Source organism: Ursus arctos, unplaced genomic scaffold (assembly GCF_023065955.2).
Source record: "Ursus arctos isolate Adak ecotype North America unplaced genomic scaffold, UrsArc2.0 scaffold_7, whole genome shotgun sequence".
Taxonomy (NCBI): Eukaryota; Metazoa; Chordata; class Mammalia; order Carnivora; family Ursidae; genus Ursus; species Ursus arctos.
In genome coordinates this window covers 31,523,407-31,542,065 of record NW_026623089.1, presented here as the reverse complement: position 1 = coordinate 31,542,065, position 18,659 = coordinate 31,523,407, and the positions used below count along the sequence as shown (strand labels likewise).

Below are 18,659 nucleotides of genomic sequence, written 5' to 3'. Positions count from 1 at the left end.
AAGGAGAATTAGAGACCAATATCCCTGATAAACACGGATAAAAAATTCTCAACAAGATACTAGCTAATGGAATCCAACAGTACATTTAAAGGATTTTCACCATGATCAAGTGCAATTTATTCCTGGCCTGCAGGGTGGTTCAGTAACTATAAATCAATCAATGTGATATAACACATTAATAAAGAAAGTATACGAACCATATGATCTTCTCAATAGATGCAGAAAAAGCATTGGACAAAATACAGCATTCTTTCCTTTTTTTTTTAAAGATTTTATTTATTTATTTGACACAGAGAGAGAGAGAGAGAGAGAGCACAAGTAGGGGAAGCAGCAGGCAGAGGCAGAAGGAGAAGCAGGCTCCCCACTGAGCAGGGAGCCCGACACGGGGCTCGATCCCAGGACCCTGGGATCATGACCTGAGCCGAAGGCAGATGCTTAACAACTGAGCCACCCAGGTGGCCCTACAGCGCTCTTTCTTGATAAAAACCCTCAGGAATGGAGGGATAGAAAGAACATACCTCAACATCATAAAGGCCATGTGCAAAAGACCCAGAGCTAACATCATCCTTAATGGGGAAAAACTGAGAGCTTTTCCCCAGATGTCTGCTCTCACTACTGTTGTTCCACATAGTACTGGAAGTCCAAGCCTCAGAAATCCAAAAATAAAAAGAAATAAGAGGCACCCAAATTGACAAGGAACAAGTCAAACTTGGACTCTTTGCAGAAGACGTGGTACTCTATGGAGAAAACCCAAAAGATGCCATCAAAAAATTGCTAGAACTGATACATGAATTCAGCAAAGTCGCAGGATATGAAATCAATGTACAGAAATATCTTGCCTTTCTATACACCAATAATGAAGCAGCAGAAAGAGAAATCAAGAAAACGATCCCATTTACAACTGCACCAAAAATCATAAGATACCTAGGAATAAACCTAACCAAAGAGGTAAATGATTTGTACACTGAAAACCATGGAACACTTATGAAAGCAACTGAAGAAGACCTAAAGAAATGGAAAAACATGCCATAGTCTTAGATTGGAAGAATAAATATTATTAAAAATGTCTATACTACCCAAAGCAATCTACACATTCAGTGCAATCCCTATCAAAATAACATCAGCATTTTTCACAGAGCTAGAACAAACAATTATAAAAATTTGTATGGGATCAGAAAAGACTCTGAACAGCCAAAGTAATGTTAAAAAAGCAAAGCAAAGCAGGAAGCATCACAATTATGGACTTCAAGCTCTATTACAATGCTGTGGTCATCAAGACAGTATGGTACTGGCACAAAAACAGACACACAGATCAATGGAACAGAATAGAGAACTCAGAAATGGACCCTCAACTCTATGGTCAGTCTATCTTCAACAAAGCAGGAAAGAATATCCAAAGGAAAAAAGACAGTCTCTTCAACAAATGGTGTTGGGAAATTTGGACAGCCACATGCAGAAGAATGAAACTGGACCATTTCCTTACACCATACACAAAAATACTCAAAATGGATGAAAGACTTCATTATGCGACAGGAATCCACCAAAATCCTATCGGAGAACACAGGCAGCAAACTCTTGGACCTCAGCTGTAGCAACTTCTTACTAGAGGTCTCCAAAGGCAAGGAAAACAAAGGTAAAAATGAACTATTGCAACTTCAGCAAGATAAAAAGTTTTGCACAGCAAAGGAAACAGTTGACAAAATCAAAAGACAAATGACAGAATGGGAAAAGATATTTGTAAATGTCTTATCAGGTAAAGGGCTAGTATCTAAAATCTATAAAGAACTTATCGAACTCAACACCCAGAGAACAAATAATCCAATCAAGAAATGGACAGAAAACATGAACAGACATTTCTCCAAAGAAAACATACAAATGGCCAACACACACATGAAGAAATGCTCAACATCACTTGGCTTCAGGGAAATACAAATCAAAACTACCATGAGATACCACCTCACACCAGTCAGAATGTCTAAAATTAACAAATCAGGAAATGACAGATGCTGGCGAGGATGTGGAGAAAGGGGAACCCTCTTACACTGTTGGTGGGAATGCAAGCTGATGCAGTTACTCTGGAAAACAGTATGGAGGTTCCTCAAAAAGTTGAAAATAGAGCTACCCTAATGGCCCAGTAATTACACTACCAGGTATTTATCCCAAAGATACAGATGTAGTGATCCAAAGGGGCACCTGCACCCCCATGTTTATAGCAGCAATGTCCACACTAGCCAAACTATGGAAAGAGCCCAGATGTCCATCGACAGATGAATGGATAAAGATGTGGTGTACGCGCGCGCGCACACACACACACACACACACACACACACACAATGGAATACTACTCAGTCATCAAAAAAATGAAATCTTGCCATTTACAACAACGTGGATGGAGCTAGAAGGTATTACATTAAGGGAAATAAGAGAAAGACAATTATCATATGATCTTGTGGAATTTAAGAAGCAAAACATCATAGGGGAAGGAAAAAATAAGAAAAAAATAAATAAGAAAAAAATAATAAAACAAGACAAAATCAGAGAGGGAGACAAACCCTAAGAGACTCTTAATCACAGGAAACAAACTGAGGGTTGCTGGAGGGGAGGGGGCGGGGGGATGGGGTAACTGGGTGATGGACATTAAGGAAAGCATGTGATGTAATGAGCGTTGGGTTTAAGACTGATAAATCACTAAACTCTACTTCTGAAACTAATAATATACTCTATGTTAATTGAATATAAATGAAAAAAAATAATAAATTTAAAAAAAAAGGAAAAGAGGCTTGTTTTTCCAGAAATGCAGGGAAAAGAAATAACTATTAATAGGTTCGATGATAATTTTCTGGATATTCCTTTTGCAACAAAAGCTATATATCTTCTTCCCAAAGCACCTGCCAGCTAGGGCAGGCTAATTCCCCTCCACCTCAATCCCTCTTCTTTCAGTCATACTGTATGGGTGCTGAAGACCCTAGGCTCTGATCAGTGAACAGAACTGTCCTTTAAGCTAGCAATTCCAGGTCGTGGAACCCAAAGCCCCACTCCCAGTCCCCACGGCAGAGACCACAGAGCTGGCATTGTTTCCACTGTCTCTGAAAGAAGGAGCCAAAAGCTGACTGTCAGCGCAAATGAAGCCCCAATTTGGAGAGAGAATGAAGGCTCCTAGGCCCACAGTAGGCTGCAAGCTGGGGGCGGGAAAAGGGAAGTTTTGAGTCATTCCGTCTTTAGAAACAAAGGGGAAACTGGACCTTTTTCTATTGCTATAGTTCTATAACATACTTTACTACCACTGAGCTCCAAGGGGATGTGCAAACACAAAAGGGTCTATACAAATCAGGAAACTCTACCCTGGGTGGAGAGGAGAGTATCAAACACGAAAAATAGGTCAGTGAATCATTTATAGGAAGACAATGCTAGGAACTTCAGCTCCTCACATGGCTGCCAGCCCTACAGAGGACAACACAATAAGAACCCAGACAGCCACTCCAGACTGGTGCAGCTGGGGAATCTTCAGGTCTTTCCCTAGGTCCTGCATCAAGTGTTGGATTCCATTCCAGATATGATACACGAGAGGGAAGACAAGTGCAAACTTAGCTGTGTGGATCAGTGATGGCCCCAGACACAGGAGCTTCACACGTTCCAAATGAGACTCCAAGTTCTCAGGGACTAACAGGGCTGACAAGCCAAAGAGAGAGACCCCTGTACCCAAGGCCACACCAACAGCATGGTGGCAAACAGACATCACTATCGGAAGAGACACACAGTAGACAGTGATATGGGGACAGAGGATGGTTTAAATGGTGTTTGTATTCCTGAACCTCTTCATCTCTTCAGCTGCGCTTCCCAAAGGGACAGCATTTCTGACACCAAGCTGAGGACTAAGGTGGGCACGGAGACAATGGTGGCCAGAAGTGGCCAACAAGAATGCAGCCATCCTGAGTTCTGGCTTGGACAGAAGTAAAACTTTTTGAGTCTAAATAATGATTGATAATGTGGTAGTAAAGCTTAAAGAAATTATTTTTCATTTTTAAAAGGGGGCTAAAATTCTAGATGTTTTCAGAAAAATATGTAAGATAATATAGGATGAAGTGAGATGTCAGCATTCTGAGAGCTGTGTCTTTTTTTTTTTTTTAATGATTTTTTATTATATTATGTTAGTCACCATACAGCACATCCCCGGTTTCCGATGTAAGGTGAGAGCTGTGTCTTAACCTCATAGTCAAGTTACATGTGGATTTTCGGCTACACGGGGGTCAGCCCCCGCTTGGCTCTGCATTGTTCAAGGGTCAAACTGTATGACTTATGAACTCTACATTGGAAACTATTTCAACTAAATGACATTCTACAAACATCTGTAGAGTAAATATGATGTATCTTGCAATCTCACCATGACAAACAATTTGTTTAAATAGTTAATCAACAGTTTCACAGTGGGTAAATACAACGGGGAGTTCAGAAAAGTTTGTCCCTTTGCAATCTTTAGAACTCTCCCCCTCCTTCTCCCTCGCTTCTCCCCATGCTTCTGCCTCCTTCATGGCAGAGCATGAAGCCATTGGGGCACATGCTGCCATGCTTTGCAGCTGCTTATGGACCCAGATCAGGCCCCGACTTGTCACCAGCCTACACCACAATGTACATCTGCACACCCCTGGCCTAACGCTTGTCACCGACCTTTACTGCATTGTGCACACGTGCTAGGAGAGTGTGCAGCCCTGGGAGAGCACACCAACAGAAACAGAGAGTAGAATGGTCTTTGCCAGAGGCTTGGGGGAAGAGGAAATAAGGGAGTTGCTCTTCAGTGGGTGAAGAGTTTCAGTCATGTAAGATGGAAAGTTCTAGAGATCTGTTGTACAGCATTGTGCCTATAGTTAAGAATACTGAATTGTACACTTAAAAATTTGAGGGGAAAGATCTCATATTAAGTGCTCTTACCCCAACAAAGGAAGGAGGGAATGAAGGATGGAAGGAAGGAAGCAAGGAGGGAGGGAGGAAGGTATTAGCCACAATCAAATGACCAGCTGCAGAAACAAGGGCTGGAGTTATCATAAACAACTGCATTTTGTTATGAAGTGTGTGTGTGTGTGTGTGTGTGTGTGTGATTTTTGTTACAGGATATCAATGAGAAGAGTTAACATCACCCAAGGACTTGACATTTTCTTCTGGCTAAAGGGTTCAGGGTTTTTTTTAGTACACAGGATAGTTGTATTATGTTAAATAGAAGTACGAGTTTGTTATTTATTTGGAGATTAAGTAGGATTTAAGGAGATGTGTATGGGTGCCAAGTTGATAGAGGTGGACTGTGAACTGTGATGGTTAGTGTTATGTACCAACTTGGCTAGGCTATAGCACCACTAGGCTACAGTATTATTTAATCAAATACGAATCTAACTGGGTATTTTGGAGATACGGCTAACACTGACCATCAGTGGACTTTAGGTTGACACACTGATTCACTCTAGACACATAAACTCCCAAAGAAGTAAATCCTGTAACAATTCATTACCCTTAACAGACGAAAACATGGAATTCCAGAGACTAACTGATATGCCCAATATCACATGGTTAGTAAGCCCCCGAGTTGGCATTTGAACTGACAGACCGGCTCCAGGATCGGAGCTCTTAACCGCCACACTATGCGGCCTCTGACTGAGGCGGGTGTATGTGAACTGATGTGAAACAGTCTCCACGTTATCCTAGCAACTAAAAAAATCAAGGTGCACATCAGGAAGTATAACGTGCTAATGTTTACGATCGAAAGTATCTAATTTAGTTTGATCATTATTCTCCCTGAATTTTATGAAGGTGTGGCTGCACTGCCTGTTGGTATCCAGGGAGGATTATACATTCTGAAAGCATTCTGACTCCAAACTCTTTATAGATGACTGGATGTCTCTCTGGGAACTTTTAAGATTTAATATAAGCAATCAAAAGTCTTATGATTGTTGTGACTTGAGATACTTTTTCTTTCTTTTTTAAGACTTTGAGAGATCTGAGAGAGAGAGAACCCGAGAGGGGGGAGGGTCTGAGTAGGGAGCCGGATGTGGGACTCGATCTTGGGACTCCAGGATCATGACCTGAGCCGAAGGCAGTTGCTTAACCAACTGAGCCACCCAGGCGTCCGAGATAATTTTTCTTTCATTGTGGTATGAGCTTTGTAAATCCTTTCTACGATATACCTATATCAGTATATGGAAGTTTCTTCTCTGGGGATATTTGGTTCCTTTAGGAAAAGATCCTATAGCCTTCTGTTACGTGGCTGCTCGGTTACTGGGAGCGGAATGGAAAAAAGAGCTAAAGATCCCAGAAATCAATATGTGGACCATTGCCCAGTGCCCAGATTATCATCCCTGTACCTCATTCTGCCCTTATTATGCCAACTGTCCCAGCTCCAGGGTGTCTGATTTTTAGTTTTCTAGAACAATAGGTTTTAATCTGGGGTGATTTTTGTCCACCCCCATCCCAAAGGACCATTTGGCAGTGTCTTAAGACATTATTTGCTGTCATTAACTTGGGGGGTGCTACTGGCATCTAGAGGGTAGAGGCTAGAAATGATGCTAGAACTTCTGCAATGCACGAAACAGCTCCCCACTACAAATACTTGTCCAAGATACCAACAGCACTGAGGTAGAGAATCCCTGCTCTAGAGAGTAAATGTCCTACATCCTATAGGAACAAACATCATGTGACTGCAAAGGGCAGTGCAAAAACAGGTGACAACAGCTATGATTGCAGAATTTCAACATGCTGTACTCTTCTAGCTTCATCTATGCCTTGTCTTCTTTGAGAACTGGTACTTCCAAATCCTGAATCTCTGAAGGATTCTGTGTAAGTAATTTGACTTCTTTCTCGTGGGTAAATCTGCTCTGCAGACATCTGGGTTGTAAATTCCTTCACTCTGCTAAATTAGTTACCATTCCTTCACCTGCTTTTTGCCTTTCACAAATAGATCGAAATATTTGTTTTAAAGATTTTTTTATTATTTTTAAGTAATCGCTACACCCAACATGGGTCTGGAACTCATAAACCCAAGATCAAGATCAAGATCTGAGTCAGTATTTTTATTTAAAAACTTTTTTTCTAAGTAAGCCCTGTGCCCCACATGGAGCTTGAACTCATGACCCTGAGATTGAGTCGCATGTTCCACTGACTGAGCCAGCCAGGTGCCGCTAGATTGAAATCTTTTATTGGCTAATCCTTCTAAGTCCATCCTTTGAAAACTGGTACTTGTTTTCAAGTCCCTTAGAGTCAGTGTAGTTTTGGAAGGAGCAGATACAGATGTGTGTATCAACCTATCCTACTTGACCAGCATTCCCTCAAAGATGAACTTTTGTAAAGAATTTAGTTGTATATTATTAAAATATTGACTCAGATAGGGTCACTGGGTGGCTCGGTGGGTTGTGTCTGACTGTTGATCTCAGCTCAGGTCTTGGTCTCGGGGTCATGAGTTCAAGCCCCACATTGGGCTTTGCACTGGGAGTGGAGCCCACTCAAAAAAAAAAATTGACTCAGATAGATGGGGATGCCTGGTTGGTAGAGCATGGGACTCCTGATTTTGGGGTTGTGAGTTCAAGTCCCATGTTGGGCACAGAGCTGGCTTAGACTTTTTTTTTTTAAATAAAAATATTGACTAGATATTCTCACTCTCTACTCACTACTTTTCCGGATATAGCTTTCTTGGATAGTAAGTTTCCTTTAGCTACGTCTTTTGTTACAGCAATTTCCTTCTCTCGAAGCTAACTTTGTAGAATGCTTCTCAGAATGCAAAATCATCTAAGACCATTTCACACAAAATTCCAGAACTTACTTCATTCTTCAGTAATAGAAAGTAGAGTATCCATTTTCCCACCTCCGACATTGGAACACTACTCTGGACATTTTCACTATGAAGAATGAATTTTGAAAAAATGCACACTGATCAACAAAGTGCCCACCCCTTTAGAAAAAATAATACACCCAAGACAACTCAAGCCAGCTGTGCCTGCCCCAAACCACTGCCATGAAGCTGGGATTCTGCACATCGTTCAGAGAATGATCACATCTCCTGTCCGTACCGCCCTTCAGTTCTCCCTAACATTCTCCTCTTGTGTTACTTCCTCTCTCCAGTCCTGCCAGGCAATTTGAACAGAAGACAGTCATGGGCACATCAATTTAAATGATCATGAAAACTTTTTAAGAAAAAGAGTCAAGACAAGGACTATCCATGGCTTTCCAACTTCTATTAATTTTATTCTAATCTATTCCAAAATTCACCCTTCTTTTTCTTTTCTTTTCTTTTTTTAATCAAATCTGTGCTCTTAGGATATTTTAACATAAGAAAGAGTCTATATCCCAGGATGGGGTTCATTATTTCTACCTCAGCACCAGACAAGTCAGATATAATCATTATCATGTTGTCATAGGTAAGGTTTTTAGCATTTAGCACTCCCTAGGTGTGACTAGATGCAATTGTTTGGATTTTTTTTAAGAATTTTTTTAAGGTTTTATTTATTTGAGAGAGAGAAAGAGAGAGCGTGCACACAAGCAGGGGGAGTGGCAGGCAGAGGGAGAGGGAGAAGCAGGCTCCCTGCTGAGCAGGGAGCCCAATGCGGGGCTTGATCCCAGGACTCTGGGATCATGACTGATGGCAGATGCTTAACCGACTGAGCCACCCAGATGCCCTTGATGCAATTATTTGACAAAATAATTGCCCAACATATGCCCTAATATAGAGAAACAATAGTACAAGTTCCCCCAGATATATCCACCTGTTCAAGTGCATCGGGAGATTCCGTGGTTCTTACACCCGACCTCTCAAAATTATGCTAGACTCAAAATACAATAATGTTTCTTAGAACAATGAAGTTATATTTAAGTATAGTATTGGGAAGATAGCTACTAGTAACTCAGATACCAGAGGACTTGGAGCCCTCCTTACCCTGGGAGTAATGAAGAGGATTTATAGCATCCGTGACACCCATCAAAATGTCTACAAAAAAGCAAGTGGTGAATACAAGTGAATTCTTCCCAGAACGAACTATGGCTGCCAAAAGGTTAAGAATCATTCATTAGGGGTAGAAAAAAGGGCAGATACTGGATGAATTTTGCTTCTTCCTACAGCTCCCTAAACCACATGCTTAACCCAAATCACTGCACCTCGTCCAGACCACATGAAACTGATGGTTCAGATCAAATTCCACAGAAAATTATTTGAATGTCACTCCCTCTGATCTTTTGGACTCTACCCATTTAGGTTCTAGGTCCTGCCCACTAACCAATTTCTCCATTCCACCCAGTGTTATAGACAGTAGTTGGTTAAAGCAATTGTAATTTCAGAGAAAGAAATGTCCTTCTATCCTCTGGGAGTGCCACTTTTCCAAATGTTCTAGAATCTTCCCTCTTCCCTTTCAGTGGAAACATTACACCCACACTTAGTCTTTATGTCTTTATTCCCTTCCCATGCAATTTTTCCACTTGACCCAACCACCATTTAAATCTGTCACCTGGATCTTTTCCCCCTTCTGTTTAACTTCTCAGAACATCTCCCGTTACTGAAATTTCTCCCACCATCGTCTCCTTCCTTCTAAGCTGCTCTCTTCAATTAGGACTCACCAGCAAATCCTCTTAACCCATCCAAAGGCCACCCAGGTGCCCACCTTCCTAACTAAATCTGATCTATTTCTTCTTTTTAATGTTTTTTGTCTCCTTTGGCTTCTTTGGACCTGCCCAACCGATTATATTCCTAGATCCATGAGAACACAGAAAGGGAGACAGTCTTCATGTAATTCTGACTCCTCTATCGTCAAACTTCTCTGCATTTCCGTGGCTGTAATGATTATCCAGATTCCCAGATGCTAGAAATTAGAGCTCTCCAGCAGGGAATACACCTCACTGTATTCCAAACACTTCAGGGAACTCCTGTATAATTTCCCTCAAATATCACCTGCAATCACATCCTTGTTCTTGCTCAAATTTCTATCTAATCAAATTAAAATTTTCTTTTTTAAAAAAAAAAAAGATTTTATTTATTTATTTGACAGAGAGACAGCCAGTGAGAGAGGGAACACAAGCAGGGGGAGCAGGAGAGGAAGAAGCAGGCTCCCAGCAGAGGAGCCCGATGTGGGGCTCGATCCTAGGACCCAGGATCACGCCCTGAGCCGAAGGCAGACGCTTAATGACTGAGCCACCCAGGTGCCCCCAAATTAAAATTTTCTAACTCAATATTCAGAGCAGTCCATAAATACCAAACTCCAATTCCATATCAGTCCAAAGCCCAATTTTATTTTAAGATTTTATTTATTTATTTGAGAGGGAGAGACAGAGAGTGTGAGTGGGGAGAAAAGGGAGAAACAGGCTCCCCGCTGAGAAGGGAGCCCAATGCGGGGCTCAATCCCAGGACCTTGGCATTATGACCTGAGCCGAAGGCAGACGCTTAACTGACTTAGCCCCTAAAGCCTAATTTTACTAAACCATTTAAAGCCCTGGGCACCCTCTACCCAGTATCCTTGACAATCCACTTGTCCAGAGTTGGGCATGTCTTCATCCCATCTGAAATTCCCTTCTGCATCCTTCATGGCCTATGTATTCCATCACTTTTTTTTTTTAAGATTTATTTACTTATTTGGGGGGTAGGAGGGGCAGGGGGAGAGGGAAAGAGAATCCCAGGCAGACTCTGAGCTGAGCACAGAGCCTGACATGGGGCTTGATCTCAGGATCCTGAGATCACAACCTGAGCTGAAACCAAGAGTCCGATGGTTAACTGACTGTGCCACCCAGACGCCCCTCTGTCATCACTTCTTTGAAGTACAGTATGATGGCACTATGTTCAATCATCAATCACAGCTTCACCTTAGAGCATGGTATTTTGTATGTGCTCCTCTTTAAAAAATTACAATTATTTCATCCAAGATATAAGAATATGTATAGTCTGCTTTGCTTCAGTTACACCTTTACCACTTACCAAACAGGGACCAAATTTTATTACTCTCTACTCTTTCAGGATTGAAAGTCCCCCATGATGCTTAGTGTAGGTCCCTGCACACAGTACCTGCTTCTGCAAGTGCTTTCCAAGTATTTGACCACTCACCTCAATGCCACCAGAAAGAACAAAATGATGTACCTCATAACCCAGTTCACGTTTGTCCTGCTCCACCCTGACCAGAGAGAGTCAAAGAAGTTCCCATCAGTATTCATGAATTCTTGATATTCCTTTACCCTCTCCAAACAAAACCATTTAAATTAGCAGTATTGTTAAACAACCAGTTATGGCTTTCCTAGATAGAATGGATATGGCAGGCTTAATGGAGGAAGCCTCATCTATCTACTTAAAAAAAACAACAACAAACTCATTGAGCACACTTTTACCAGTGCCAAGTCCTGCACGAGGCTTTGGGGTCATAAAAATAAATATCACATGGTCCCTGCACTGGGGGTGAAACTTCTACTACACATAGAAAATAATTCTCTATACTGAACTCAGAAAGAGATGGAGAGAAAAACCTGACTATAATTAGAGACAGCAACCATTCCTTACACTCATATATCATTTTGGTGTTTATAATCAATTCACGATTGGTTTTAAAACTACATAAAATTATATATTGAAAATATGCCTCAACAAAAGTGGCTACATAAAAAGATTTTCAGACATTCCAAAATGGAGTAAATTCATCACAGCACCCACACTGATTCTGAGTAAAACAAACGGTTCATGCCGAAGGAAAATGATCCCAGATGGAAGCAAGGGTCTGTAGGACGGAATGAAGACCACCAGAAAGGGTCATGTGTGGGGAATTACTTACATAAAATTGTTTAGAATAGCAGAGACTAGTTTTTAAATCTTCTTTAAAGACTAGTGTTGGGTTTAAACATAGGTAGAAATAAAATATATGACAACAATATAAAAGATGGGAGGCAGGAAGCAGAAGTATGCTACTGTAAAGTTTTTACACCATGCTTGATATAGTACAATATTACTTGAATACGGACTACATTAAGTTGATAATGTAAATTATAAACAACTAAAAACCAACAGAAAAAATAGAGCTAATAAATAACTGAGATCAAATGGAACCATAAAAAATAAACAATTGATCCAAAAGGATGAAGACTATTTTTTTTAAAGATTTCATTCACTTCAGTAAGCGAGAGAGAGTCCACAAGCAGGGGGAGGGGCAGAGGAAAAGGGAGAAGCAGGCTCCCCGCTGACCAGGGAGCCCTGCACGGGGCTTGATCCCAGGACCCTGAGATCATGATCCGAGCTGAGGGCAGACACTCAACCGACTGAGCCACCTGAGGTGCCCTTAGGATGCAGGCTAAACAGGAAAACAACAAAAATGACTCCGAGAAAACCAGTAGCAAGATGACAGACATTTACTCAATGACATCAAAAATTAAATGAAATAAAAATGTTCAAAACCAAAGAGCAGAGATTATCAGGCTGAATGAAAAATCAAGACTCAATCAAACAAAGGCTTTCTACAGAAAACTAACTCTAAATATAAAGACACAGAAAAATTAAAAGGATGTAATATTCAAACATTGATCAAAGAAAGCTGGGATGGCTATTTTAATATCAAAGGTGATTTCAGAACAGGAAATACTACCAGAGATAAAGATGTTCATTTCATAATCACAAAGGAGTTACCTTATTACAAAATAAAAGAACCTTAAATGTATATATACCTAAAATCAGAGCTTTAAAAGATATAAAACAAAACTGACAGAACTGAAAGAACAAGACAAATTCATGATTACAGCTACAGATTTCAAGTGTCCACTCTCAGCAAATGATTGACTAAGCAGACAGAATATCAGTAGGAAGACAGAAGACTTGAGCCTAATTACCTTGAACCTACCAACCAATGACCTAATTTAGTTTATAAAACACTCCATCCTGGGAGTAGGGGTCCCGTTTTCAGCTGGTCCCGAGTCAAGCTGTATATCTACCAGATCATCCTGAACCCACAGAACCAGCCTGAGACACAGGAAGATGCATCTGGATCTCTACAAATGAACATCTCCAGCCCTGAGTATTAAGGTACCAAGCGGGTAGCCGTAAATCTGCGCACAGATATCGGAAGATAAACAGAAGGGGGAGGAAGCCGCCGGGTTCAGGCACCAGGAAGTGGTAGCCACCTACACTGGGGAGCGGGCGGACTCGCAGACCAGCACCCGCGAGAGAGCAGACTGAGACCGTGAGCCGGGGAACGAGCGCGACCGGTCTGAAAACCAGAGCTCTGGAGTGCGCGCGCAAACCACACTGAAACGGAGCTCCAGGCACGCAGGGGCGGCTGGCGGTGTTAGAAACACAAAGGACAGAGACGCGCCGGCCCTGGAAGTGAGGGCTTGGACGATGATGTGGGGTGCACATCCCAGGACACTGTAGGGTTTAGCAGCACCAACAGAAACAGAGTTAAAGAGGCCAGAAGAGCTCAGTGGAGAGCGAAATGTGATCTCTCTATTCTGAGACAGAGGCTAGGATACGGCCACTGCTGCTCTGACTCTCAGAAGAGGCACAGCAAACCACCAGGGAAAGCCACCAGAGAACAAAAGCCTGGAAATACCGGCTCACAATCCCCCCTCGCAGGGGACAAGGAGACTCTACCCAAACAGGGTTGCCTGAATATCAGTGCGGCAGGCCCCTCCCCCAGAAGGCAGGCTGAAAAATCAAGAAGCCCACATCCCTAAGTTCCCTATAAAACAAGTGCACACTGCCTGGGTCCTGGTCAATAATTTGGGCTCTGGAAAATCCCACAACCTCTCCTCATCAGAATGACGAGGAGGAGAAATCCACCCCCAGCAAAGAAAAGACAATGAGTCTGTGGCCTCTGCCACAGAACTAACGGATATGGATATAACCAAATTATCAGAAATGGAATTCAGAGTAACAATGATCAAGATGATGTGTAGACTTGAAAAAAATATTAACGAAAATATTAACAAAAATATAGAATCTCTAAGGGTGGAAATGAGAGTGACTCTGGCAGAAATTAAAAATGCTATGAATCAAATGCAGTCAAAACTAGATGCTCTGACGGCCAGAGTAAATGACGCAGAGGAACGAATTAGTGAATTAGAGGATGGGAAGGTAGAAGAGAAAACTAAAACAGAAACTTGCCTCAAAAAAATCCAATCTCAAGAATGTAGGTTACGGGAGATTACTGACTCAATGAAACGATCCAATGTTAGAATCATCAGCATCCCCGAGGGGGTGGAGAAAAGAGAGGTCTAGAAGAGACATTTGAACAAACTGTAGCTGAAAACTTCCCTAATCTAGCAAAGGAAACAAGCATTCGTGCCCAAGAGGCAGAGAGGACCCTTCCCAAGCTCAACCACGACAAACCTACGCCACATCACATCATAGTGCAATTTGCAAATATTAGATCCAAGGATTCAGTATTGAAAGCGGCCAGGGCAAAGAAATTTCTCACGTACCAAGACAAAAGTATCAGGATTACGTCAGACCTATCTGCACAAACCTGGAATGAGAGAAAGGGTTAGGGGGGGCATTTTTAAAGCTCTTTCAGAGAAAAACATGCAGCCAAGGATCCTTTATCCAGCAAGGCTGTCATTCAGAATTGATGGACAGATAAGGACCTTCCAGGATCGGCAGACACTGACCAAATGCATAACCACAAAACCAGCCCTAGAGGAGATATTAAGGGGGGGTTCTATAAAAGTAAAAAGGCCCCAAGAGTGATACAGAACAGAAAGTTACAATCTGTAGAAACAAAGACTTCACAGGCAACAAGACATCATTAAAATCATCTCTCTCAATAATCACTCTCAATGTGAATGGCCTAAAGGCGCGCATAAACGCCACAGGGTTGCTGGATAAAAAGACATGACCCATCCATTTGCTGTCTACAAGAGACTCATTTTGAACGTAAAGATACATCCAGACTGAAAGTAAAGGGATGGAAAACCATTTTTCATGCCAATGGACCTCAAAAGCAAGCTGGGGTTGCAATTCTCATATCAGACAGATTGGATTTTAAACTAAAGACTGTAGTTAGATATAGAGAAGGACACTATATTATTCTTAAAGGATGTATCCAACAAGTGGATATGACAATTATAAATATCTATGCCCCCAACAGGGGAGCAGCAAGATACACAAGCCAACTCTTAACCAGAATAAAGAAACATATAGATAAAAATACACTAATAGTAGGAGACCTCAACACTCCACTATCAGCAATAGATAGATCACCTAAGCAGAAACAAAGAAACAAGAGCTTTGAATGCCATACATCAACAAAGACCTCAACACTCCACTATCAGCAATAGATAGAACACCTAAGCAGAAACAAAGAAACAAGAGCTTTGAATGCCATACCAGACCAGATGGACCTCAGAGATATACATAGAACACTACACCCCAGAACAACAGAATACTCATTCTATTCGAATGCACATGGAACATTCTCCAAAATAGATCATATTCTGGGTCACAAAACAGGTCTCAACCAATACCAAAAGACTGAAATTATTCCCTGCATATTCTCAGACCACAGTGCTTTGAAACTGGAACTCAATCACAAGGAAAAATTTGGAAGAAACTCAAACATTTGGAAACTAAGAACCATCCTGCTCAAGAATGATCTGATAAACTAGGAAATCAAAAATCAATTTAAACAATTTATGGAGACCAACAAGAATGAAAACACAACAGTCCAAAACCTATGGGACACTGCAAAGGCAGTCCTAAAGGGAAAATACATAGCAATCCAAGCCTCACTCAAAAACATAGAAAAATCTAAAATGCAGTTTTTATATTCTCATCTCAAGAAGCTGGAACAGCAACAGAAGAACAGGCCTAATCCACGCACAAGAAAGCAGTTGATCAAGATTAGAGCAGAGATCAATGAATTAGAAACCAGGAGCACAGTAGAGCAGATCAACAGAACTAGAACCTGGTTCTTTGAAAGATAAATAAAATAGATAAGCCACTGGCAAGAATATCCAAAAGAATAGAGAAAGGACCCAAATTAATAAAATTATGAATGAAATGGGAGGGGTCACAACCAACAGCAATGAAATAGGAGGGATCATTAGAAACTTTTATCAACAGCTTTATACCAATAAATTAAACAACCTGGAAGAAATGGATGCCTTCCTGGAAACCTATAAACTACCAAGACTGAAACAGGAAGAAATTGATTTTTTAAACACACCGATTAATTATGAAGAGATTGAAGCAGTGATTAATTTTATTTTTTTTTAAGATTTTATTTATTTATTTGACAGAGATAGAGACAGCCAGCGAGAGAGGGAACACAAGCAGGGGGAGTGGGAGAGGAAGAAGCAGGCTCACAGCAAAGGAGCCTGATGTGGGGCTCGATCCCGGAACGCCGGGATCACGCCCTGAGCCAAAGACAGGCACTTAACCGCAGTGCCACCCAGGCGCCCCTAAAGCAGTGATTTAAAACGTTCCGAAAAACAAAACTCCAGAGCCTGATGGATTCCCTGCGGAATTCTACCAAACATTCAAAGAAGAAATAATACCTATTCTCCTGAAGCTGTTTCAAAAAATAGAAACAGAAGGAAAACTACCAAACTCATTCTATGAGGCCAGTATGACCTTGATCCCCAAACCAGGCAATGACCCCATCAAAAAGGAGAATTACAGACCGATATCCCTGATGAATAGGGAGGCCAAAATTCTCAACAAGATCCTAGCTAATAGAATCCAACAGTACATTAAAAGGATTATCCATCATGACCACGTGGGATTCATCCCTTGGGATGCAAGGGTGGTTCAACATTCGCAAATCTATCAGTGTGACAGATCATATCAACAAGAAAAGAGTCAAGAACCATATGATCCTCTCAATAGATGCAGAAAAAGCATTTGACAAAATACAGCATCCTTTCCTGATTAAAACCCTTCAGAGTGTAGAGATAGAGGGTACATTCCTCAATCTCATAAAAACCATCTATGATGGGGCGCCTGGGTAGCGCAGTGGTTAAGCGTCTGCCTTTGGCTCAGGGCGTGATCCCGGCGTTCTGGGATCGAGCCCCACATCAGGCTCCTCCACTAAGAGCCTGCTTCTTCCTCTCCCACTCCCCCTGCTTGTGTTCCCTCTCTCGCTGGCTGTCTCTCTCTGTCAAATATATAAATAAAATCTTTAAAAACAAACAAACAAAAAAAACCATCTATGAAAAGCCTACAGTGAATATCATTCTCAATGGAGAAAAGCTAGAGCCTTTTCCTTAAGATCAGGAACACGACAAGGATGCCCATCTCACCATTACTATTCAACATAGTACTAGAAGTCCTTGCAACAGCAATCAGACAACAAAAAGGGATACAAGGTATCCAAATCGGCAAAGAAGAATTCAGACTGTCTCTCTTCGCAGATGACACAATAATCTATATGGAAATCCCAAAACACTCCACCCCCAAACTACTAGAAGTTATAGAGCAATTCAGTAATGTGGCGGGATACAAAATCAATGCTCAGAAATCAGTTGCATTTCTATACATGAACAATGAGACTGAAGAAAGAGAAATTAGGGAATCCATTCCATTTACAATAGCACCAAAAATCATATATTATCTCGGAATTAACTTAACCAGAGACGTAAAGGACCTATATTCTAGAAACTACAAATCACTCCTGAAAGACATTGAAGAAGACACAAAAAGATGGAAAAATATTCCATGCTCATGGATCGGAAGAAGAAACATAGTTAAAATGTCCATGCTACCTACAGCAATCTACACTTTCAATGCTATCCCAATCAAAATACCAAGGACATTTTTCAAAGAACTGGAACAAACAGCCCTTAAATTTGTGTGGAACCAGAAAAGGCCCCGAATCGCCAAGGAATTGTTGAAAAGGAGAAACAAAGCTGGGGGCATCACATTGCCGGATTTCGAGCTATACTACAAAGCTGTGATCACAAAGACAGCATGGTACTGGCACAAAAACAGACACGTAGACCAATGGAACAGAATAGAGAACCCAGAAACGGACCCTTGGCTCTTTGGTAATCTTTGATAAAGCAGGAAAAAACATCCAGTGGAAAAAGGACAGTCTCTTCAATAAATGGTGCTGGGAAAATTGGACAGCTACATGCAAAAGAATGAAACTTGACCACTCTCTCACACCATACACAAAGATAAACTCCAAATGGATGAAAGACCTCAATGTGAGACAGGAATACATCAAAATCCTAGAGGAGAACATAGGCAGCAACCTCTACAACATTGGCCACAGCAACTTTTTTCATGACACATCTCCAAAGGCAAGAGAAACAAAAGATAAAATGAACTTGTGGGACTTCATCAAGATAAGAAGCTTCTGCACAGCCAAGGAAACAGTCAAAAAAACTAAGAGGCAGCCCACGGAATGGGAGAAGATATTTGCAAATGACACTACAGATGAAAGACTGGTATCCAAGATCTGCAAAGAACTTCTCAAACTCAATACACAAGAAACAAATAATCAAATCATAAAATGGGCAGAAGATATGAACAGACACTTTTCCAATGAAGACATACAAATGGCTAACAGACACATGAAAAAATGTTCAAAATCATTAGCCATCAGGGAAATTCAAATCAAAACCACACTAAGATACCACCTTACGCCAGTTAGAATGGCAAAAATAGACAAGGCAAGAAACAACAATTGTTGGAGAGGATGTGGAGAAAGGGGATCCCTCCTACATTGTTGGTG

The 18,659-nt window shown here is 41.3% G+C and overlaps 1 pseudogene; it reads right to left on the bottom strand.

Annotated features, from left to right (window-relative positions):
* Positions 1-255: 255 nt before the first annotated feature.
* LOC113251751 (succinate dehydrogenase cytochrome b560 subunit, mitochondrial-like) lies at positions 256-18,395 on the bottom strand (annotated as a pseudogene).
* Positions 18,396-18,659: the final 264 nt, after the last annotated feature.